Source organism: Puma concolor, chromosome B2, assembly GCF_028749965.1.
Source record: "Puma concolor isolate L17-30 chromosome B2, mPumCon1.1.hap2, whole genome shotgun sequence".
NCBI lineage: Eukaryota > Metazoa > Chordata > Mammalia > Carnivora > Felidae > Puma > Puma concolor.
Window position 1 is genome coordinate 146,270,119 of NC_141671.1, and position 21,385 is coordinate 146,291,503.

At 46.8% G+C, this 21,385-nt stretch overlaps 1 long non-coding RNA gene across 1 annotated transcript; it reads left to right on the forward strand.

Moving 5' to 3' along the window:
* The first annotated feature begins 1,181 nt into the window (after positions 1-1,181).
* Positions 1,182-19,389, forward strand: LOC147581350 (uncharacterized). The gene is made up of 2 exons (XR_015251700.1): positions 1,182-1,415; positions 15,384-19,389. It is a non-coding gene; the product is annotated as an uncharacterized LOC147581350 (long non-coding RNA).
* Positions 19,390-21,385: the final 1,996 nt, after the last annotated feature.

Genomic DNA, 21,385 nt, shown 5'->3' on the forward strand with positions numbered 1-21,385 from the left:
TCTTACTGAAATAACCTTTAATCTCTGGCAATATTATTTGCTCTTTAGTTTACTTTGTTTGATATTAGTATCTACTCTAGCTTTCTTTTCACTAGGATTAGCAAGTCATATCATTTTCCATCCTTTTGTTTCACCTTCTTGTTTCTTTACATGTAAAGTGGGTTTCTTGTAAGCAGAATTTAGTTGGATATTGCTTCATTTATGCATTCTGACAACTTGTGCCTTTTAAAACTCTTAACTAAGATCTTTAGACCATTTATGTTTAATGTGATGATTTACATGGTTAGATTTAAGTCTATCATCTTGCTATTTACCTTTTTGTTCTTTTTCCTATGTTCTTTCTCCTTTTGGATTGTTTATTATTATTATTGCATTTAATCTCTTTTGTTGACTTCTTAGCTAAAACTTTTTGTTTTGCTATGTTAGTGGTTGCTTTAGAGTTTACAGTAAACATACTTCAAGAGATATTATGTGACTTCCATATAAGCATTTATATACAGTAGTAGAACTCTATTTTCCTCTTCTTGCTTTCATGGTATTGTTGACATACATTTTTACTAACCCCCTCCAAACATAAAATAACATAAAATAAAAACGTAAAATAAAAAAAGTCTTTTTGGTTATTGTTAAGAAGCTTTAAAAGTTAAAAAGATTTTTTTGTTTTAAAAATTGAAAACTTAAGATTTAAAATATTTTTTGCCTAAAAACTTAGCTGTTTTTTAGAATATTTTTTTTCATTTTAAGTAATCTCTATGCCCAATGTCAGACTCAAACTCACACTCCAAGATCAAGAGTCACGTCCTCTTCCAACAGAGCCAGCCAGGTACCCCCCAAAAGTGAGCTATTTTTTATTTTTTACTTTGTAAAATATTTATTTATTTTGAGAGAGAGTGTGTGTATGCACAAGTAGGGAAGGGGCAGAGAGAGAGAGGGAGAGAGACAGAATCTCAAGAAGATTCTGCACTGTCAGCACAGAGCCCGGTGGGGGGCTTGAACTCACAAAGTGTGAGGTCATAACCTGAGTTGAAATCAAGTGTTGGGAAAAAAAAAAAAAAATCTGCCGTCATCCTTATCTTTGCTCCTGTGTACTTAATGTGTCCTTTGGCTGCTCTTCAGATTTTATCAGTGGTTTGTGCGATTTGAATATGAAGTGCCTCTGTATGATTTTTAAATATTTCTCATTCTCTGGGCACCTTTTGCTGTGGGGACAGGCACCTTTTCTGGTCCTGTGTGAGTGCTTGACCCTCTTCTCTCCAGCTCTCTCAGACAGTTCTTTCTCCTGCCTCAGAGTTTCCTCGTGTGCGTGTGCCCTACCTGCATTCTGCTGGATTCTTGAGGGGTTCCCTCCACAGCTCTCAGAAATTCTCCCTCCATGCAGCTCTCTCCTCTCTGGTGCTTTATTCTGCAGACTTGAGGTACCTTGATCTCTTACACTTTCAGCTCTGTGTTTTCAGTAGAGCTCTGTTTACCCAGGGAGTCCACTGGGCACTACGATTCCCCATCCCTGTACCATGGTCTGGAAACTCTCAGACTATGAGCTGGGGTGATCAGAGGACTCACCTTGTCTATTTCCCAACTCCCTGGATCGCTGTCTTTCATTGTCTGGTGTCCACTGCCTTAAAAACTGTTGATCGATACATTTCATTTGGTGTTTCTAATTGTTTCAGGAGGCAGTCTGGTCTCTGTTACTCCTTGTTTGTCAGAAGCAGAAGATGCAAATGAGCCAGTTTTTACTTTCTTCTTACAAACATGTATGCATGTGGCTATGATTTTACACTGTACGGTGTTTAATAGCTATCTTCTTAAGCAAAATTGATCCTAGTTTTATACTGGAACTGAACAGGAACTGAATAAATCATGGGTTTGTTTGCTAGGTAAATCACGCCTTGCAGGTACTGAATACCTTGGAGTCTTCCTGCCCTGGTAGATCCGCCTGTCACTGATTTGCATTCAGAACCCTCTTTTCGCTTGAAGGGAATTATTCCCTTCTCAGTGAAGGTCTTTGTTCCTATTAACTACCCACTCAAAGTCGGGTCAAGTTCACTCTTTTCAAATCTCAGGTTTTGTTTTTTTTAACGTTTATTTATTTTTGAGATAGAGAGACAGAGCATGAATGGGGGAGGGTCAGAGAGAGGGAGACACAGAATCCGAAACAGGCTCCAGGCTCTGAGCTGTCAGCACAGAGCCCGACACGGGGCTCGAACTCACGGACCGCGAGATCATGACCTGAGCCGAAGTCGGCCACCCAACCGACTGAGCCACCCAGGCGCCCCTCAAATCTCAGTTTTTGCTCCCTTGAGCATGTTACAAATTGACTTCTCCTAAAGGGATCAGAGCACATTTCTAGTTTTAAAAATCTAAGCCTAAAGTAATACAAGTTCTAAAAATGTATTTACCGTGATAAAATCCTCAGTCATGGAAATGCCTAGATACTATACATAAATGTTCCATAAGTAAATAGTTGGTAAGTAAATGGTAGGATCTCCACGCATGGTGCTTCTGTGTCTCCAGAGGGTACATGGGCACAGAGATCTTAAAAGCAGAAATAAGAGCAGGACAGTCTATCCCAACACAGAAATAGCCTGTTCTCCGCAGAAATGGCGAGCAAGGCAGAGTCAGTACATTTTAGGAAGCTGCAAATTTGTGCCAACGATTTTTTTCCCAGCTTATTTTTGGTCTTCTTATCTTAAGGAGTTTCAACTTACAAAGGCGATTAAAATTTAAATAGATGTTTTCCTTTTATTTCTTCCATTGCTTTTATGTCTTATCGTTCTTTTGTTAGGGGTGTGTGATAAGAAAACAATATGATATTTTCCAAAATGTCAAGAAAGTTTCCCAGCACCATCGCTTTAAAGAGACTTGTCCTCATTGATTTCTGATGCCATTTTTGTACAATATAGACGTCTTATATATACTATGATCTGTTCATGGGCTCTCAGCTCTATTTCTTTTTCTGTCTTCTACGTCTATAATGCTACTCTAAATTCTAGAAAAGGTCTTCTGTAGAAAAGACCTGTACCATTCCTATTCACTGATTATTCTTACTCCTTCAATCTGTCTTCCACATACAATTTATGTTAGCTTTTTCAGGTTCAGGGCGGAGGAAGAAACATTAGCGACTTCCTTGTAACGAGCATCCAACACATCCTAGTGATGTTACACTTTTAACGTTACCTGTATTTTTCTCAGCAAGTGATTTCATCATAACCCCCTTTGTCTCAAAATGATGCGCTTTATTTCAAGGCAGAAGTGGAAAGGAAGGTTCCACTAGCTCCGCCAAGCTGCTCTTCTAGGCTGTTTTCTAAGTGAGCAGCCTATTGCACTGGCCACATCTCAGGGAGTGTCTATAACGGCCAATACACACAAACTGTGAACCTTCAAGGAGAAACTCACTGCTCTGGAGTCGCGTTTGTCTGGGGGGTTGAGGGGGGTGCTTGGAACTCAGGGCAGCTCCATAGGAATAGATACCCCGATGGACTCGTATCCTTAAAACCACTAAACATGCTTGAAACTAAACATGTCTGCAATCACATACCCTGAAAGACCTGGCTATTCGGATCCCCTGGAGGGAGCCAGCTATGCAAAGTGGATTGCAAATCTCTCCTCCTGTTGTGGCACAAAGCCCTCTGAAAAAATTCCCTGGGGGAAGAAATGAGCTTGACCCCAAGGGTCAGGTGTAGCCTGGTTCCCCAGAGGCTGAGGACACTCAAGTTTTTGCAGCATAACCTCCAAAGTTCACAAAAAAGGGGCATGGGAACTGGATCTCTAGCTTCACAGAAAACATTCGTTAACTTCTTCAACAGATCCGGAGTGAGCTGCTATGTGCCCAAGACTTTGAGTTACAGAGAATGCAGAAGATCTGGTTCCAGGCATCAGGGAAATCAGTACCCAAGTGTGGGCAAGAAGTCGGGAGGGACCTCCACATTCAACTGCAGGGGCTTGTCACTTTCACCTGTAAGTGTCAGGGACCGAGCCAGATGCCCAACGTGAGGAATTGTTAGAACGGAGTAGGTTGTCGGTGAGCACAGAGGCTCTTGTACATGCATATCACATGGGGAAGTTATGACGGGTGGAAAACAGTGAGCTATTTCAGAACACCAGGGCTCGAATCTGTGCCCTTATCACCTCTGTGGTCTGGAACACCCCCAACGTCTCTTTCCCCACCTGAAAAATGGAAACAGTTGTATCTACGTCATAATGCTATGGAGACATTTATGGAGAAAATGTGTGTGTAAGATTTTTGTAAACAGAAAGTCCTCCACAAATATAGCTCTGGGTGGTAGGTCCTGGTAAGAAAGTTCACTTCAAATTCACCAACATTTGCTGTCACCATGCTAATCCCAGAGCGCAGCTAATGGAACTCTACAATGGGCAATTGGTATCATGAACATGTGTGACAATTTGTTTTTCTAACCACAGGATAAGATTATGACTAAATACATGTTTATTTCACAAGCCTACAGGGCATGTAGATATAACCTCTATTCTGCAGGCTAAATAAAAATCCCCCCCAAAGAGCCCACATCGGGAGGGTAAACAGAGGGAAAAGTGATTATGTTGGTGGTTGGTGGATGTCTGTAAAACCATATACAAACCACACGCATACGTGCCAAGAGGCTTCAAAGTGGGTTATGTAAAGCAGGATGACTCAGGAAGACGTGCCCGGAGAGGTGGTTTTCTGGCATCGCTGAAAGGGGACAGAGCCAGGAGGAAGCCTGAGACACACACGCTCCCGCTAGGAGCTTTTCTACTTTTTTCTTGGGGTAACAGAGCAAGCCCTGGGTACCCTAAGAAGGAGTCAGTGCCCTGGTGATGGATTCCTTCCATGGACCTTCGAAAAACAGATTCTCCTTAAAGACACAGGTATGCAGCAATCCGGGCCGTCATTGTCCTCATTTAGGAAGCCGGAAAAAAAGTGTTTCTGATGAAAACAAAGACCCCGCAGCGTGATTATGAGCCACCACTGGCACGGAGCCCTTCCTACTTGCAAATCTGAAAACTTCACTAACTCGTTTCGTGGATTACCAGAGACCTGGGCTTCAGGGTTCAAAATCAAGAATTGTCTCCTCATCTGGGGCCATTAGATCAGATTGTTCCATGGCCTGTACCTCAAAATATTTTTGATGAGCGTGTTAATATTCCACATGAATGTGCAGGAACATCTAAAGTGTGGGCACTGATTTTATATTAGTACGCCCATCAAGTGTTTGTCGAATGCCCACACCTCCTGTCTGCTCACCTTTCCCTGGATCGTGAACCGCGCAGGGATGATGACATTCACGTGCGCGTGTGCTCTGTCGCTAACACTGTGCCCGGAATACGGTAGGTTTCCATAAAGGGATGAATGAGTGAACGGGCCCCAAGCGTGAGAAGGATGGAGAAGAAACACAGGGCAAGTTCCCTGTCCCTCGTGAGCTGGTGAGGCCTGGGCGGGGTCTGTTAGGATAGCTTTGCGAGTGTGGTCCGGGCTGCTGGGTGAGCGGGGTGGGGCTCCCCAACCCCCCACTCTCCGCGGCGTGCTTGAGTGAGATGGTCACACTTGGCAGGGAGACTGCGCTCTGATCTGAAGCAGAGCTCCGAAGCTGTCCTCGTTCTGAGGGAGGCTGAGCCGTGGACTCCACCTTGTGGTGTTTGCAGAGTCCTCAGGAACGTGACAGGAAGCAAGCAGAGGACAGCTGCTGAGCCGGCCGCACGGCACCAGGCCACTCAGGGACGCACTTCCCAGGGCCGGGGGGCTGAGGATCCATTGCTCCCAGGAGCTGTGGGCTCTACTCCACCCATCTCCTGCTCACAGAGCGGTGTCCTTGGGGAGACGGTCAAACAGGACAGTGGCGCCTCCTGGGAAAATGCTGTCTGATGTCCTGGATGGTCCAGCTGTGGACCTGACAGCTGGGAGGGTGGCTCTTGTGTCCTTGCTTTCCCCGTGAGTAATCCGAGGTTCAGAGGAAAGTGCCCAGGGAGAAACCCGCCCCCGGACCCCAGCCCCCCAGCCCGCCTTCCCATCCCCGCCACACTAACACCGCCTCTCGCCTCCCGTTCGCATGGGGCTCTGCCATCGGCGGGCACGTTCGTGTGTGATCCACAGCCTAGCTGGCCGTCCAGTGGAGGCATAAGCAGGAGTGTCCTTGTCCGCGACACCGGGGAGGGGCTGGTCAAGTGAGGTCATCCGGCTGGCGAACCGCAGAGCTCTCTAGACCCGGCCAGGGCTCTCCCGCGTTTGGTTTGAAGAATGATACAACAGGTAGGGGCGCCTGGGTGGCGCAGTCGGTTAAGCGTCCGACTTCAGCCAGGTCACGATCTCGCGGTCCGTGAGTTCGAGCCCCGCGTCGGGCTCTGGGCCGATGGCTCGGAGCCCGGAGCCTGTTTCCGATTCTGTGTCTCCCTCTCTCTCTGCCCCTCCCCCGTTCATGCTCTGTCTCTCTCTGTCCCAAAAATAAATAAACGTTGAAAAAAATTTTTTTTTAAAAAAAGAATGATACAACAGGTAAATGGTACAACTCGGTCCACTTAGCTGAGCTCTGCGGGGGAGTTCACTTCTGTCCACCTCAGGGTTTGCACATCCCATCAGAGTCTGGAAGAAGGAAAAGGGAAGATGTGCAGGTTTATTGGAGGCACTTCTTCTCCCCAAACGAAGTGCTACGTTCACCCACGCTGAAGGAACAGTCCAACGCAACCCAAACAATGAAACTACACGGTTTCCAAAGCCTGGTTTATTAAAAACCAAAACCAAAAACAAAAACAAAAACCCACGTCTGTGTTTTCTTTGGGATGCTCCTTGCGGATTCAGTGTTACAGCATCTCAACTCCCTGTCGCGTCACGCTCACAGCGATGTGGGAAGTGTTTGGCTTGCTGTGGAAATGCCTCCAATACTCAGACATCACCTCACGCCAGTCAGAGTGGCTCAAATGAACAAATCAGGAGACGGTAGATGCTGGAGAGGATGGAAGTGAATTAGGTGGGACCAAAAGGTGCAGGGGAAAGAAATCTCAGTTGGCGGAGGGGAGGGAGGATGAAGTTGTCTTGAAGATATCACAGAGCGATATACCGGACGAAGACACGATGAGAGCAAAGGTATAAACTTCAGGACAAGTGGAACCGGAATTGAATGGCTGGATTGTGCTCTCCGGCCATTCCACCCCAAAGACAAGGGGATTCTCTGTGTCATTTCACAAACACCCTGTTAGCAGAGAGGACTGCCCTATCCCTCATCATTTACCAAGTCCGCGTTTACCTAAAACGAAGCAAGAGTTACTGTGGCTTTCAGCTGGAACTAAGAAAACTCAGGAAACACTCAACCCTATAAAAACATTTGTTTCAGAAGAGCAAAAGTCACCAAATCTGTTTTCAGGAAGAAGTGCAGAACAAGTCATAATGGATGTTTGCTTGGACTGGGAACACATGGGATGCTCAGGGTGAAGGCTTTTGTGCGTGCACGTGCACACACACACGCACACTCACACATAGTCATACCGATTTGGGCGGGATCCTGTCCTTCTCAAATTTGTATGCGGAAGGTCCTAACTCTTAGTACCTCGGAATGATTGTATTTGGAAGTACAGCCTTCATGTTATGTTATGTTATTTATTTTATGTTACTTTATTTATTCTATTTTATTTTTTTATGTTTATTTATTTTTGAGAGAGAGAGAGAGAGCACAAGCAGGGAGGGGCAGAGAGAGAGGGAGACACAGAATCCAAAGCAGGCTCCAGGCTCCGAGCTGTCGGCTCAGAGCCTGACACGGGGCTCGAACCCACAAACTATGAGATCGTGACCTGAGCCAAAGTTGGATGCTTCACCAACTGAGCCAGCCACCCAGGAGCCCCAGAAGCAGAGCCTTTAAAGAAGTAATTATGTTAGAATGAGTTTGTTAGGGTGGACCCTCATCCAATATAATGAGTTTTTTTATAAGGAGGAAATCTGGACACATACAGAGACGCTACGGATGCACACGTGTGTGAGGAGAGACCACGTGTGGGAGGACATGAAGGTGGCCACCCGCAAGTCCAGGAGAGCCCTCCGAGTGAAACCGACCCTCCCGACACCTTGATCTCGGACGTCTGACTTCCAGAGCTGACTTGCCAGCCTACGGGGTTTGGCAGCCCTTGGTGACTAATACATACATTGTTTTACATGAAGTACAAGATAATGATGGCTTACAGTGCACATTAAAGTTTATTTATTTATTTTGAGAGAAAGGAAGAGAGAGAGAGGGAGGGAGGGGCACTGTCAGCGCAGAGTCCGACACGGGGCTGGAACCCACGATCCATGAGATCACGACATGCGCTGAAATCAAGAGTCAGACGCTCAACCGACTGAACCGCCCAGGCGCCCCGCACATTTAAAATTTTTAATGTAGTGGGGTACCTGGGTGGCTCAGTCGGTTGAGCGTCTGACTTCAGCTCAGGTCATGATCTCACGGTTTGCAGTTTCGAGCCCCCCATCAGGCTCTGTGCTGACAGCTCGGAGCCCGGAGTCCGCTTCGGATTCTGTGTCTCCCTCTCTCTCTGCCCCTCCCCCACTAGCGCTCTGTCTCTCTCAAAAATAAACATTAAAAAATTTTTAATGTAGCCTTTCTCTTATTTTTATGCTTGACTCGTTCTTCTGCCTCTGCCCAAGGTCACCTGTGTACAACTCATCAGGCTGGAGTACACATTTCTCTATATCATCATGTAATCAAAGAGGCATTTACCCGCCCCCCCCCCCAAACATGTATATATTATGTGAGGGCAGGTCATTGTTTCACACGATTAAGATCATATATCACACAGCTTTCAACATCTTGCTTTGCGTTACTCATTACGTATTTTACATTTTGAAACAATTTCAAACTTACAGAAAAGTTGCAAGTATAATACAAAGTACCTGTTTTTGTCGTTGTTTAAAGTACCTGTTTTTGTCGTTGTTTAAAGTACCTGTTTTTGTCGTTGTTTTTAAGCCCTGACGCACGTGGACCAAGGTGTAGACCTGATGCTTCATTACGTCTGATTACTTTGGTCTGTATTTCCTACACACAGGTTGGCATCGTTAGCAGGAATATTACAGAAATGATGCTGGCTTTTCACGTGGAACCCCATAGGTGGTGCGCAGTTTCATTTACCAATACTCGCGACGTTCACCTTCACAGCTTGATCAAGATGGTGTCTGCCCGTATTTTTTTTTTTTTTTTTTTTTACTATACGGTTACTCTTTTTCCCTTCGTAATCAACGGTTTGTGGGAAGGCATCGTGACTCTCTGCAAATATCTTGTTCCTTGGCCGAATTTTTGTTTACGCGTTTATGCATATCACATGGAATCATACTTGGTTTTTGTATTTATAGGTTATAATCTATTAACTATCGTTACGCATTTTGAGGCCCGTGTCCGTATCCTTTTGGTAAGTCCTATCACTATTCTAACACCTTCCTGCTCACCGACGCAAGAAGTTTCAAGCCCGTCGTGCATTTTCCCTACCCCAGCATGGAATCTGCCATTTCTTTTTTTTTTTTTAATATGAAATTTATTGTCAAATTGGTTTCCATACAACACCCAGCGTTCATCGCAACAGGTGCCCTCCTCAATGCCCATCACCCACTTTCCCCTCTCCCCCACCACCCATCAACCCTCAGTTTATTCTCAGTTTTTAAGAGTCTCCTATGGTTTGCCTCCCTCCCTCTGTAACTTTTTTTCCCCTTCCCCTCCTCCATGGTCTTCTGTTAAGTTTCTCAGGATCCACATAAGAGTGAAAACATATGGTATCTGTCTTTCTCTATATGACTTATTTCACTTAGCATAACACTCTCCAGTTCCATCCACGTGGCTGCAAAAGGCCACATTTCCTCTTTCTCATTACCACGTAGTATTCCATTGTGTATATAAACCACATCTTCTTTATCCATTTGTCAGTTGATGGGCATTTAGGCTCTTTCCATAGTTTGGCTATTGTTGAAAGTGCTGCTATAAACATTGGGGTACAAGTGCCCCTATGCATCAGCACTCCTGTATCCTTTGGGTAAATTCCTAGCAGTGCTATTTCTGGGTCACAGGGTAGATCTGTTTTTCATTTTTTGAGGAACCTCCACACTGTTTTCCAGAACAGCTGCACCAGTTTGCATTCCCACCAACCGTGCAAGAGGGTTCCCTTTTCTCCACATCCTCTCCAGCATCTATAGTCTCCTGACTTGTTCATCTTAGCCACTCTGACTGGCGTAAGGTGATATCTCAGTGTGGTTTTGATTTGTATTTCCCTGATGAGAAGTGACGCTGAGCATCTTTTCATGTGCCTGTTGGCCATCTGGATGTCTTCTTTAGAGAAGTGTCTATTCATGTCTTTTGCCCATTTCTTCACTGGATTATTTGTTTTTCGGGTGTGGAGTTTGGTGAGTTCTTTACAGATTTTGGATACTAGCCCTTTGTCCGATATGTCATTTGCAAATATCTTTTCCCATTCCATTGGTTGCCTTTTAGTTTTGTTGATTGTTTCCTTTGCAGTGCAGACGCTTTTTATCTTCATGAGGTCCCAATGGTTCATTTTTGCTTTTAATTCCCTTGCCTTCAGAGATGTGTCAAGTAAGAAATTGCTGTGGCTGAAGGCAGAGAGGCTTTTTTCCTGCTTTCTCCTCTAGGGTTTTGATGGTTTCCTATCTCACATTCAGGTCCTTCATCCATTTTGAGTTGATTTTTGTGAATGGTGTAAGAAAGTGGTCTAGTTTCATTCTTCTGTATGTTGCTGTCCAGTTTTCCCAGCACCATTTGTTAAAGAGACTGTCTTTTTCCATTGGATATTCTTTCCTGCTTTGTCAAAGGTTAGTTGGCCATACTTTTGTGGGTCCAATTCTGGAGTCTCTATTCTGTTCCATTGGTCTGTGTGTCTGTTTTTGTGCCAATACTGTGCTGTCTTGACGATTACAGCTTTGTAGTAGAGGCTAAAGCCTGGGATTGTGATGCCTCCCGCTTTGGTCTTCTTCTTCAATATTACTTTGGCTATTCGGGATCTTTTGTGGTTCCATACAAATTTTAGGATTGCTTGTTCTAGCTTCGAGAAGAATGCTGGTGCAGAATCTGCCACTTCTTAAGGACCCTCTCCCCCAGTCAGCAGAGTTAGAGATTTTATATGCATGTTCACACACACACATGTATATTCACACATATGTGCACACACCCATATGTACCTACGCATACACACATTAGAATATGTATATCCGTTCTTATATATTATGTATTATATACATACTATAATTGTGTATATTGGCAACCATGAACTCACATCGATATCCCTGCTTCCAATTTAAAACTGCTGGGTTTATCCCAATTTTGGAGGGTTCTTATCTGTCAATCCCATCTCTCACAGGGAGGAATATGGCTCTATCATTCTTAACATGTCATGTGATGGATCCCCTGGCATACAAACAGCCTTCCATTGTGCCTTACATCCTCTCCTATGTGGATGCTCTCCTCACCTGCTGCCTGCACCCCACGTTATGCCCCTGCTCCCCCTCCCCCCTGCTGGGGATCCAGCACCCACACGCTGGGCTGTTCCCCCAGGCAGAGTCCCTCTTAGCCCTCCTGGACCAGTCACCCCACGCTGGGACACCCCAACCCCCCACCCCGTGAGCACCTTCTCGCCCTTCTGGGGCTCTGAGACCCCAGGCCAGGCTCCCACACTGCAGGACCTGTCTTCTCCGCTGAGCCTCTGACATCTTGCCAGGGCACCCCCTGGAAATGGACGCTCTTCTCACTCCCTCAGGCTCTGACACCTCCATTGGGCCACCCCCTTACGTTACGTTCTCACCCTCCTCTCTCTGCTCCGGGTTCCCTGTGCACGGACACTCTCCATGCTCTGTTCAGAATCTGACTTGTTCTACAAGGATGCCGTCCTCCCCTGACCAGGCCCCAACATCCCATGTGTGACTGCCCACCCTGCTTAGCCCCACCAAAGACGTTAGGGCTGAGCTGTTCTGGAAAGGATGGGAAAGGCAAGGGAAGGGAGAGCCCCATCTTGCTACTCTCACTCAGCAAGACCTCCGGCAAATCATTCCCAGTCACTTCGCGGAGGTGGGCAGTCCCCCTTCCCAATAGCACACGCGTTCCACGGTGTGGGTATGTCACAACAGCTGCGTGTGTGCCCCTCGATGGCATTCTCGTCGTCTTCAGTGTGTTACCACCGTGAACAAAGCTGCAACAAACATCCTTGTATATGACTTAAGCGTTGGAATGTGCTTTTATTTCTATAGGACGAGATTTCTGGATCAAAGGTAAAGATTTTAATAATGTCTGGCGACCCTGTGACAGTGTCTGAGAAACTGAGATTTGGTTCTTCACGTGGGGTAATGGCAGTGCTGAGAGGCGTCTCAGATCCTTAGCAGCCATTGAGCCTTGGCAGGTGCATAAGCCTGGAGATGTTGAATCTTCTCCAGTAGCCATGCCAGCCAAGGAAGGCTCCCTCTAATCCTTGTAGATCCCCATTAGGGGGCAGAGTGCACCCCCTGCCCCCCAACGCTCAGCAGACTGTGATTTGAATGCTGACTGAATGCTGGGCTTGGAGCCAGGTACTGGGTGCTCACCGCCTACTGGGGAGGTCGACCAGCAAGCCAGTCCTTGTCCCCACAAGTGCTAAGGCAAGGGGGACACAGGACAGGGGTGGCTGGGATACAGTGCCAGCAGGGAGGCCCGCAAGGGCTTCCCAGAAGAGTGACGCGTGACCCTGGTCCTGAAGGTCGGGGAGGTACCAACTGGACAAAGGAGAGGCAGGGCGTGTCCCTCAGAGGAAACAGTGACAGAGAGTGGTGTCCCACTCGGGGAACAGGTGCACACCTTCCGCTGAGGTTCCAGGGCCTCTGCCTCCTTCACATCTGGCTCCGCTTGGCCCCGCTCCTCACCGACACTCAAATGGGTTCCGGCCTCACGTCCGCGCCGCCGCACCCTCCCAGCCTTTCTTCCCAAACAACACCACTTCCCAAAGACTCGGTTCCCAGCTCACAGGTGAAGCCTTTCCTGGCTGCCGCAGGTCACGCTCTGGACCCCGGAACAGCGAACCCCGTGCCAGGCACTTTATCAGATCCTTGCGGGACTTATTGACAGGAACACTCCTGTGCTGAGGAGGGGGGTTGGGGATCCTGCTCCCCAACTAGACAGCTCGGTGAGAGGCCAGCCCTCACCCCGCACAGATGGGGCTCAGCTGGCTGGGTGCTGACAAGGAGCAGCCCAGGTCGGTAGTCCGTAGAGGCTTCACCCACTGAGAGCCCTCCACACCGGTGGGAGGCTGGGCTGGGAGGCAGGTGCACAGTCCAGACCCTCCTCCGGCCTTTGCGGTTTGCAAAGCGGTCCAGTGTCCACCTTTCCATCCGAGGGCTGGGGGAGGGGTGCAATGGTGCAACCATGGAAAGAGGACAGCAGTTTTCCTTCACGGTTTCTCTTCCCACCAAGGCCCTGGCGAGCCGAGTAACCCGGGTCTCTCGTGAGCTAGGAGTTTAGCCTAAGGATTTGGCTCAGGGAACTTTCAGGTAGATCAGGAGCATGTCGTAAATACAGCTTGGAGAGATGGCCTGGCTCCAAACGGCCGAGCGGGGGAGGCCAGGCCCCTCCGGGTTCCGGAACCTTCCCTGTGTGGTGCAGGCAGCCGCTGTGCTTCCAACATCTCATGGTCATCTGACCAGTCGCTGACCACCACTCACGCTGCTGAGACAGAGTCTATCCAGCAGTTTTGAGGTCTCCCCTTTGAAAGAGTTACTAAACTTGTCAGTAGAGCTGATCATTCGAGGCCATTTTCTATGGTCAGTATTTTATAGTCTAAACACAAGTTGCTCTTTGTCTCAAATGGAAATAACTAAAATAAAGTCCAGTTTGGTAGAAAAAGTCACAGTATATTAAGGAAGAAGCTGTTTATGCTAAGAAGTATGTGCACCAGGGGTCCTGTGGTTTGAAATAAGTGTGTTGGCCTGCTCCAGGGATTAATAGATGAGCTTCCTGAAAGTATTAGACATCAAAGTCCTGTTCTGTCTAGAGGGCAGACCATTTGCAGATGCAAAGTGTGTGTGTGTGTGTTATGGAAGGGGCTGTGAGTTCAAGGATCCTGTCGAGGCCTTGCCTTTGAAATGGCAAGCTCAGAGAAGTTGGATCCATTCTGGGAAGAGGCAATTTGTAGGAAACTATTATGCCTGGTAGTCAATCTCTACAAGGACTACTAAACTTTATTTTTTTTAATGGGGGGGAGGGGCGGAGGAGAGAGAGAGAGAGAGAGAGAGAGAGAATCTTAAGCAGGTTCCATGCTCAGTGCAGAGCCTGATGCAGGGTTTGATCCCACGACCGTGGGATCATGACCTGAGCTGAAATCAAGACTCAGAGGCTCGACCAACTGAGCCACCCAGGTGCCTGCCCCCTCCCCCCTTTTTTTCCTGTGAGGACTCTATCAAAGAGGTATCACCTAGTTAGATTCTGAAAACACCCAGTAGGGGTTAGGTTGGTGCATTGAAACCACTGATGTTTCTCCCGGGAATCTGGACTCGTGATGGGAGAGTGGCGTGCCCGGTGTTACCAACACTGGCAGTAAGAGACAGGCAGCTGGGTCCAGTCCCTGCTCTTTCCTGAACCAGCTTGGTGACCTTGGGCGTGTCACTTAGCCGCCAAGACTTTTTTCAGTCCTAAATGTTCTGATGTATTCACCGTTTGGAGGTAGATAAGATGTACTGGGTAGAGAAAGGCATTACTGATGAGAACCAGAGAAATACATATTCATACAATTGTTGCTTTCCATCATGAGCTGGTCCCATTTCTCCGCATTAATGTCATTAGGCTGCAATCACTTAGATGACAGTGACTGGAACAGAGAGAAGCAATGCTGGAAGGGTTTGCGATAAAAGGCAAGTCTTCACTTGAATTTAGAAGGAAGGGAGGAGCCTCGCCTGGGATGGGTGGGATGTTCCAGGCGAGGATTAGCTTGTCTGGTGGCTTGGAGGGGCAAGCCAGCCAGAGAGACTGGCTGGAAGGAAGAGTGGGTGCTAGGGTGTGAGTGACAAGAGAAAGATTGAGGGACCGAGATCGTGGTAAAAAGGCTTTAATTAATTTGCCGACATAGATACCACACAGACTTTTCGGCCACAAGAACAGTAGACTCAAAGGAGAAATCCACACTCTAACAGTTCCAATTGGTTGTACTTTATGGACCAGGACGGTGCATTTAAAACCTGTGATGACTGACCCAGAGCTACTGGCAAGACCCTCAAAAGCAGAGCACAAACCGAAGCAATGACAGCAACAAATTTTCTCCTCTTGCCCGGACTTCAAGCAAAAAGGACACGCGGAGACTAGACATTGCAGGCATCGTCGCAGAATGTAGAAATGGAATAAATGTAGCTTTAAAAAATTTGAATGACATTATACTTTCGTACCTTACCCCCATTTTGACAGAAGTCAGCAAACGCCGTGGGAGGCCAGCACCGCGATGTAACTGACCCATTTTACAGACAAACCGAGCCTGGGAGAGAGAATCACGCACGATGTACCTTCGCTTTCATGGCCTCTCCGACTTCCAAAGCACTTGAGCAAGATCCCCGAAAAGAGACGAAGGTTGTGTCTTGCTTTTAATTGCAGGGGGATCGTGGAGAGGGACTCAGCGAGAGACCTGGATTGTTTACTGCCTCGTTAGCTCTAAACCCTGAAGTACAGGATAAACTCAGAACCTTTAGCATCAGGACTGTATAATTATGGAAATGCGCGAGACCCACAGGTCCGGTTTGTCTCCCCGTTCAGATGAGCCCACGGGGGCTGTGGATAGACGCTTGTGACTGGTTCAGCTTGGTGCCGGACGTGGAGCTCGGCGCACGGAAAGCCGGGGGCCGTGTGTTGGCCACCCAGGTGCATTCCAGTGATCACGATTAGCAAGAGTGGGGAGGGGGAGGCCCACCAGATGGGAACTTTTCTATGTGAACGTTTGTTGTAGGAACACGTTAAATAGGAGCTAATTTAAAACTGGTCCAGCGGCACACGGCTGTCTACCGAAGAACTCGAAAGGAAACCCCCGCACTGTCAGTGTGCTCCCCTCCCTTTCCGATGGAGCTGGCTGAGGACTACCCTGAGTGGCACAAGGGAGCCTGGGCACCCTCCGGCCCACCTGCCATGGGCCCCCCGGGGAGGGGAGAAGGACCCTGGACAGTGGGGGCAGGCAGATGGCTCCACCGGGGAGCCAGGCTGGATCGATGCCAGCTCAGCCAGCCGGACAACACGGTGGGGCTTTTGAGCTTTCACGAGCACAGAACCAGGACGATCATTCTAGGGCTCCCCCCACGGACTTGGCCATTGTTACTCACACCACATGCCGCTAAAGGAGGCCCTGCCTTTAAAATAGGACTGCTTTAAAAATAGCAATCATACCCCGTGCCTGGAAAGTATCTCTGCTCTACCAGACACCGTCACATCGCCTTCTTATTTGATCCCCACAATGACCCAACAGAGGTGACAGGGTGCAGAAGCTATCCAGGAGAGAGACTCACTCATTTCTGGGCCAGGTATCTGGCAGGAGTTCAGCTAATGCTTGAATAAAGGAAGAAAGGATGGAAGGAAGGGAGGGAGGAGTCGAGGGTGCGGGTGGTGTCTTGAATTTACCGGGGAGGAAACAGCTCAGGGAGAAAGGGATTTACCCAATGTGACACCACTGATTGGCGGGGTGGGGGGTGCTGTGGACCCCTGGGCTAGAGCTCTTCCTTCCCGGGACCCCTCCAGTGTCTCTCAGCTCTTTGCTGACAGGTGCAGTTGGGGTGATCTTTTCAAAGTGAATCAGCCCACGGGGTTCTAGGTCTTGGACTGATGGCTGTAAAGGGGGTCAGGCTATGCCTCTGTAAAGTGCCCAGGGGCCCAGCCGCCCCAGGAAGTGTCTGAGAGAGAGCAGCAGGGTGGCTCTGTGATGTGACCAGAGGATCTCGGGTTACGTCCACTCTATAACACAAGCTTGGTGCGTCTTGCCAACAGCTGCCCCTCTCCAGGTCACAGTTCTCTCAGGGATATAATCAGGGTCTTCCTGACCACCGGACTTTTTCCGTCTCCATCTTCTGCCTCTAAAGTCCATCCTGGGTGCCTTCCAGAAGTTTTCCACCTTGCTGATGCCTGAGACTCACTCTGCCCAGCCTCAGCCTCAGGGGAACCTGGTGGGATGGGGGAGGTGCTGGGGAGAGAAGGCTGCAGGAGCCCTGGGGTGCATAGTGCCACCACCCCAGAAGTGTCCTGCTGTCCTCTCCTCCCCTGTGGCCTTGTTGGCACGGAAGAAGAGATTCTGCAGCCAACAATCAAATCAATGATCCCTTGATTAGAGTGTTTAATGTTTTGCTTTGTCCTTTTGAGTAGAAAAATGTGATCCCTTATGACCTTATTCTTCAGTTTTATTTTAAATACTATCCTTTCAGAAATAATTCCACAGTACAGAATTTTCTCCTGGGACTCAAGATATGTGAGGAAAGAGGGGAAGGAGGGATGAAGGAAAGGAAATATCTAAAGCAAATGGAGAAGATACATGCCGATAGTAACTGAGTCAGCCCTGAGTGTCTAATCGATGTAAATGAAATGTATTCATTCAATAAACCTCTCCTGGATGCAGGGCTCTGGATGGCATGTGGCAACCTTCACCCCTACGGAGCCATGAAGTCTTTAGCCAAACAATAACTTGCTTGTGAACAGAGCAGAATCTACGAGCCTGGCTGAGCAGTTGCTGGGGACGATGGAAGATGGTAGAAGGTGTCCAGTGACCAGAGTCAGGGACATCCAGCCGGCCAGAGGAGAGAGACCCACTGAACACCCCAGCTTTCAGCTCACATACGGGAAAGGCCACACTTACAAGCACAGCTACTCTGGTTAGGGTAAGGGCTGCTCTAGACTCATCTGATGAAGCTTAAAATCAAGCCTCGTTAGAAGAGCCTGATGTGCCAATAAATCAACTGCCTGTTGGCACAAAAATAGATGATGGCTGGATGAAGACATTACAGTGTGGACTCTTAACAATGCAGCATTCATAATTCCAGCCTAAAATTGAAAATCGATGAGCGTGTGACAAGGAGAAAAATGTGACCCATAATCAAGATAAGAAAAATCAATAGAACATTACCTTGAAATAACCCAAATGTGATAATGAGAAGGAGACAAGGAATTTTAAAGAGCCTTATAAATATATTAAGGAATTAAAGGCAGCAATGCCTACAATAAAAGGACAGTTATAATATTTCAGTAGAGTAGTGGAAACCGTAAAAAGAACGAAATGGACATTGTACAACTAAAAAGTAAAGTAACCAAAACAAAAATTGGATGGGCCTAACAGCAGGCTATGTATGACAAAATAAATGGTCAATAACCTTGCAGATTGATTAATGAAAACAATTAATTTTGAAAAACAAGAAGAAATGGTTTGAGAAGATATTGATCTGCGAGATGAGATCAAGAAATTTAAAGTATGTAACTGAAGTCCCAGGAGGAGAAAAGTGGGGCAAAAAATATTACTTGAAAAACTAATGATTTAAATTTTTCCAAGTTTGATGAAAACCCATAACCTTATAGATCCAAACAGTTCACTGAACCAAGATGAATATATACAAAGAAGCCCACACCTCGGCATGTCATAGTCACACTGCTGAAAATCAAAGAGAACAAGAAAATCTTGGAAATGGTAAAACAAACACAAAAACCAAGCAAGCTCACAATAACTATAAGGAAGCAAAAATATGAATAATGGCTGACTTCACGGCAGAAAACTTGGAGATGAGAATATGATGGAGCAGTGTCTGTAAAGTACAAAAAAGTACCTGTCAACCTAGTAGGAGTGAATGAGTTAAGACCCTTCAAAAATGGAGGAGACCTTTGCAGATGTCTGACAATTGACAGAATCTGTGGCCAGCAGATTCACATTATAAGAAATAAAACAAGTTCTTCAGTCTGAAGAGAATTGACCCCAAATGGGAATTTAGATCTACAGGGGAAGAAGAGAGAGACAGGAAGAGAGAAAGGCACCAGGAATAGTAAATATGTGGGCAAGTATAGAAGAGTACATAGTTTTTATTCTCTTAACTTTAAAAAAAAGACTTAATATGTGTAACACTGTGTGTGTTGACAGAAGACCATGGGGGAAGGGAAGGGGAAAAATAATTTCAAACACAGAGGGAGGCAGACCATAAGAGACTCTTAAATACAGAGAACAAATTGAGGGTTTATGGTGGGGCAGGGGGAGGGGGAAATGGGTGATGGGCATTGAGGAGGGCACTTGTTGGGATGGGCACCGGGGGTTGTATGGAAGCGATGAACCATGGGAATCTACCCCCAAAACCAAGAGCACACTGTATACACTGTATGTTAGCTAACTTGACAATAAATTATATTTAAAAATAAATAAATACAAATAAAGTAAAAAAAAAAGACTTAATATGTGTAACACTGTGCGTGAAGTACGTAGATATAATACATGTGGCAGCAGTAGAATCAAGAACAGTGGTAAATGGAACCATATTGCTGCAAGGTTCTTACATTTTCTGAGAAGTGGAGGGATATGAACTCTGAATGGGTTGTGAGGAGTTTAGGATTTATACGGGAATCCGTACGGGAACAGCAGAAGCATGAAATCCAACGCGGGACCTGACAGATGCTGAGCTGCGCTTCCTACGATGCCCCTTCGATGAGCTGTTGGCAAAGGTGAGCTATAAAGAGCCATTTTGCCCTCCCCTGCCTTGGGCAGCACGCAGGATATGACTGATCGATTGAAAAGTATAAAGGTCTGGCTCTTTTGGCCCAATCAGGACTACTCTGAAGAACCAGTGTATTTCTAGAAGTTTCTGTGGGGTCTTTCTGAGGCTAATGTTGGACCTGCAGGCAGGTCAACCTTTCCCTCTGCCCCATCCTCCTTTCTCTTCTGTTCCCCTGGCATGGCCCTCCAGGGCACTCCCGAACAAGCACTTCACATGCTAACCTCCATCTCAGAGACTTTCGCTGGGACCCAGTCTGCAACAATTGGCAGCAGGAATGTGCTGAGACAGCAGGCCAAAAGAAATGGAGTTTGGAGTGGGCACACTCACGAGTCAGGGTGGTAATGAGGATCCCATCATAGCCCCTGGTAGAAGGCAATAGTCTAATGATTTCAACCTTCTCTGGTGGAGGACTGGGGTGGCAAAACAGGGGAAGAGATTGCTACAATATGGCTGGTGTGATCTATTGGGGTTTAAGCGAAGAATACCGCCTGAGGTCGCTTAACAAGCAACGGAAAGCTACCTTGGTCACATACCAACACTCTTTCCCCCGGTTCTCCTGCAGCAGGGGGGACACAAAGCTGAGGATGAGACCCAAACTGAATTGCCAGAGTAGCCAAGGCCCAGAGAAGGATAAATGGGAACCAAGGTAGGATGTAATGCCAGACCTTATGGGAAAGAATACGACCGGGGCTCAGGGAACAGGGACAAGAAGTCAGTGTTCCTTCAAATACTTTAAAAACATTTTTGAGATAAAATTCACCATCATATGATTTTAAGTCTGTAATTCAGTGGTTTTTCATCTACTCAAAATGTGCAACCATCATCACTACCTGATTCCAGAACATAGCCATCATGCCCAAAAGAAAGCATGTGCTCACCTATTTCCTCTTCCTCCCACGCCCTGGACACCACCGATTTACCTATTCTGGGTATTTCATATAAAGGGAGTCTTACAAAATGTAGCATTTTGTATCCAGCTTCTGTCACGTAGCATAATGTTTTATAGGTTCATCCCTGTTGAGACACATGTCAGGTGACTAAAAATTACATGTATGTTTCCAAGAAGTTTACAGTTTTAGGTCTCTGATTTCATTTTTTTTAAAAATTTTTAATGTTTATTCACATTTGAAAGACAGAGAGACACAGAGCATGAGTGGGAGAGGGGCAGAGAGAGGGAGACACAGAATCCGAAGCAGGCTCCAGGCTCCGAGCTGTCAGCACAGAGCTGGATGTGGGGCTCGAACCCACAAACCGTGAGTTCATGACCTGAGCCAAAACCAGTGGCTTAGCCAACTGAGCCACCCAGGCACCCCAGGTCTCTGATTCATTTTGAGTTCGTTTTGAGTTCGTTGTTCGATTGAGTTCATGAAATGAAGACCCAAATTCACTCTTTTGCATGTGGATATCCAGTTATTCTAGCACGTTTACTGAAAGATTATTCTTTTCTCTTTTGAATGGTCTTGGCACCCTTGACAAAAGTCGGTTCACCAGATGTATGGGCTACTTTCTGGACTTGTAACTCTATTCCATTGGTTTATGCATTGATTCAAAGCCAGAACCACATTGTTGTTTTTTTAAAAATTTTCAATGTTTATTTCTTTTTGAGAGAGAGAGAGAGAGACAGACAGAGACAGAGAGAGAGAGAAAATGAATGAGTGGGGGAAGGGCAGAGAAGACAGAGACACAGAATCTGAA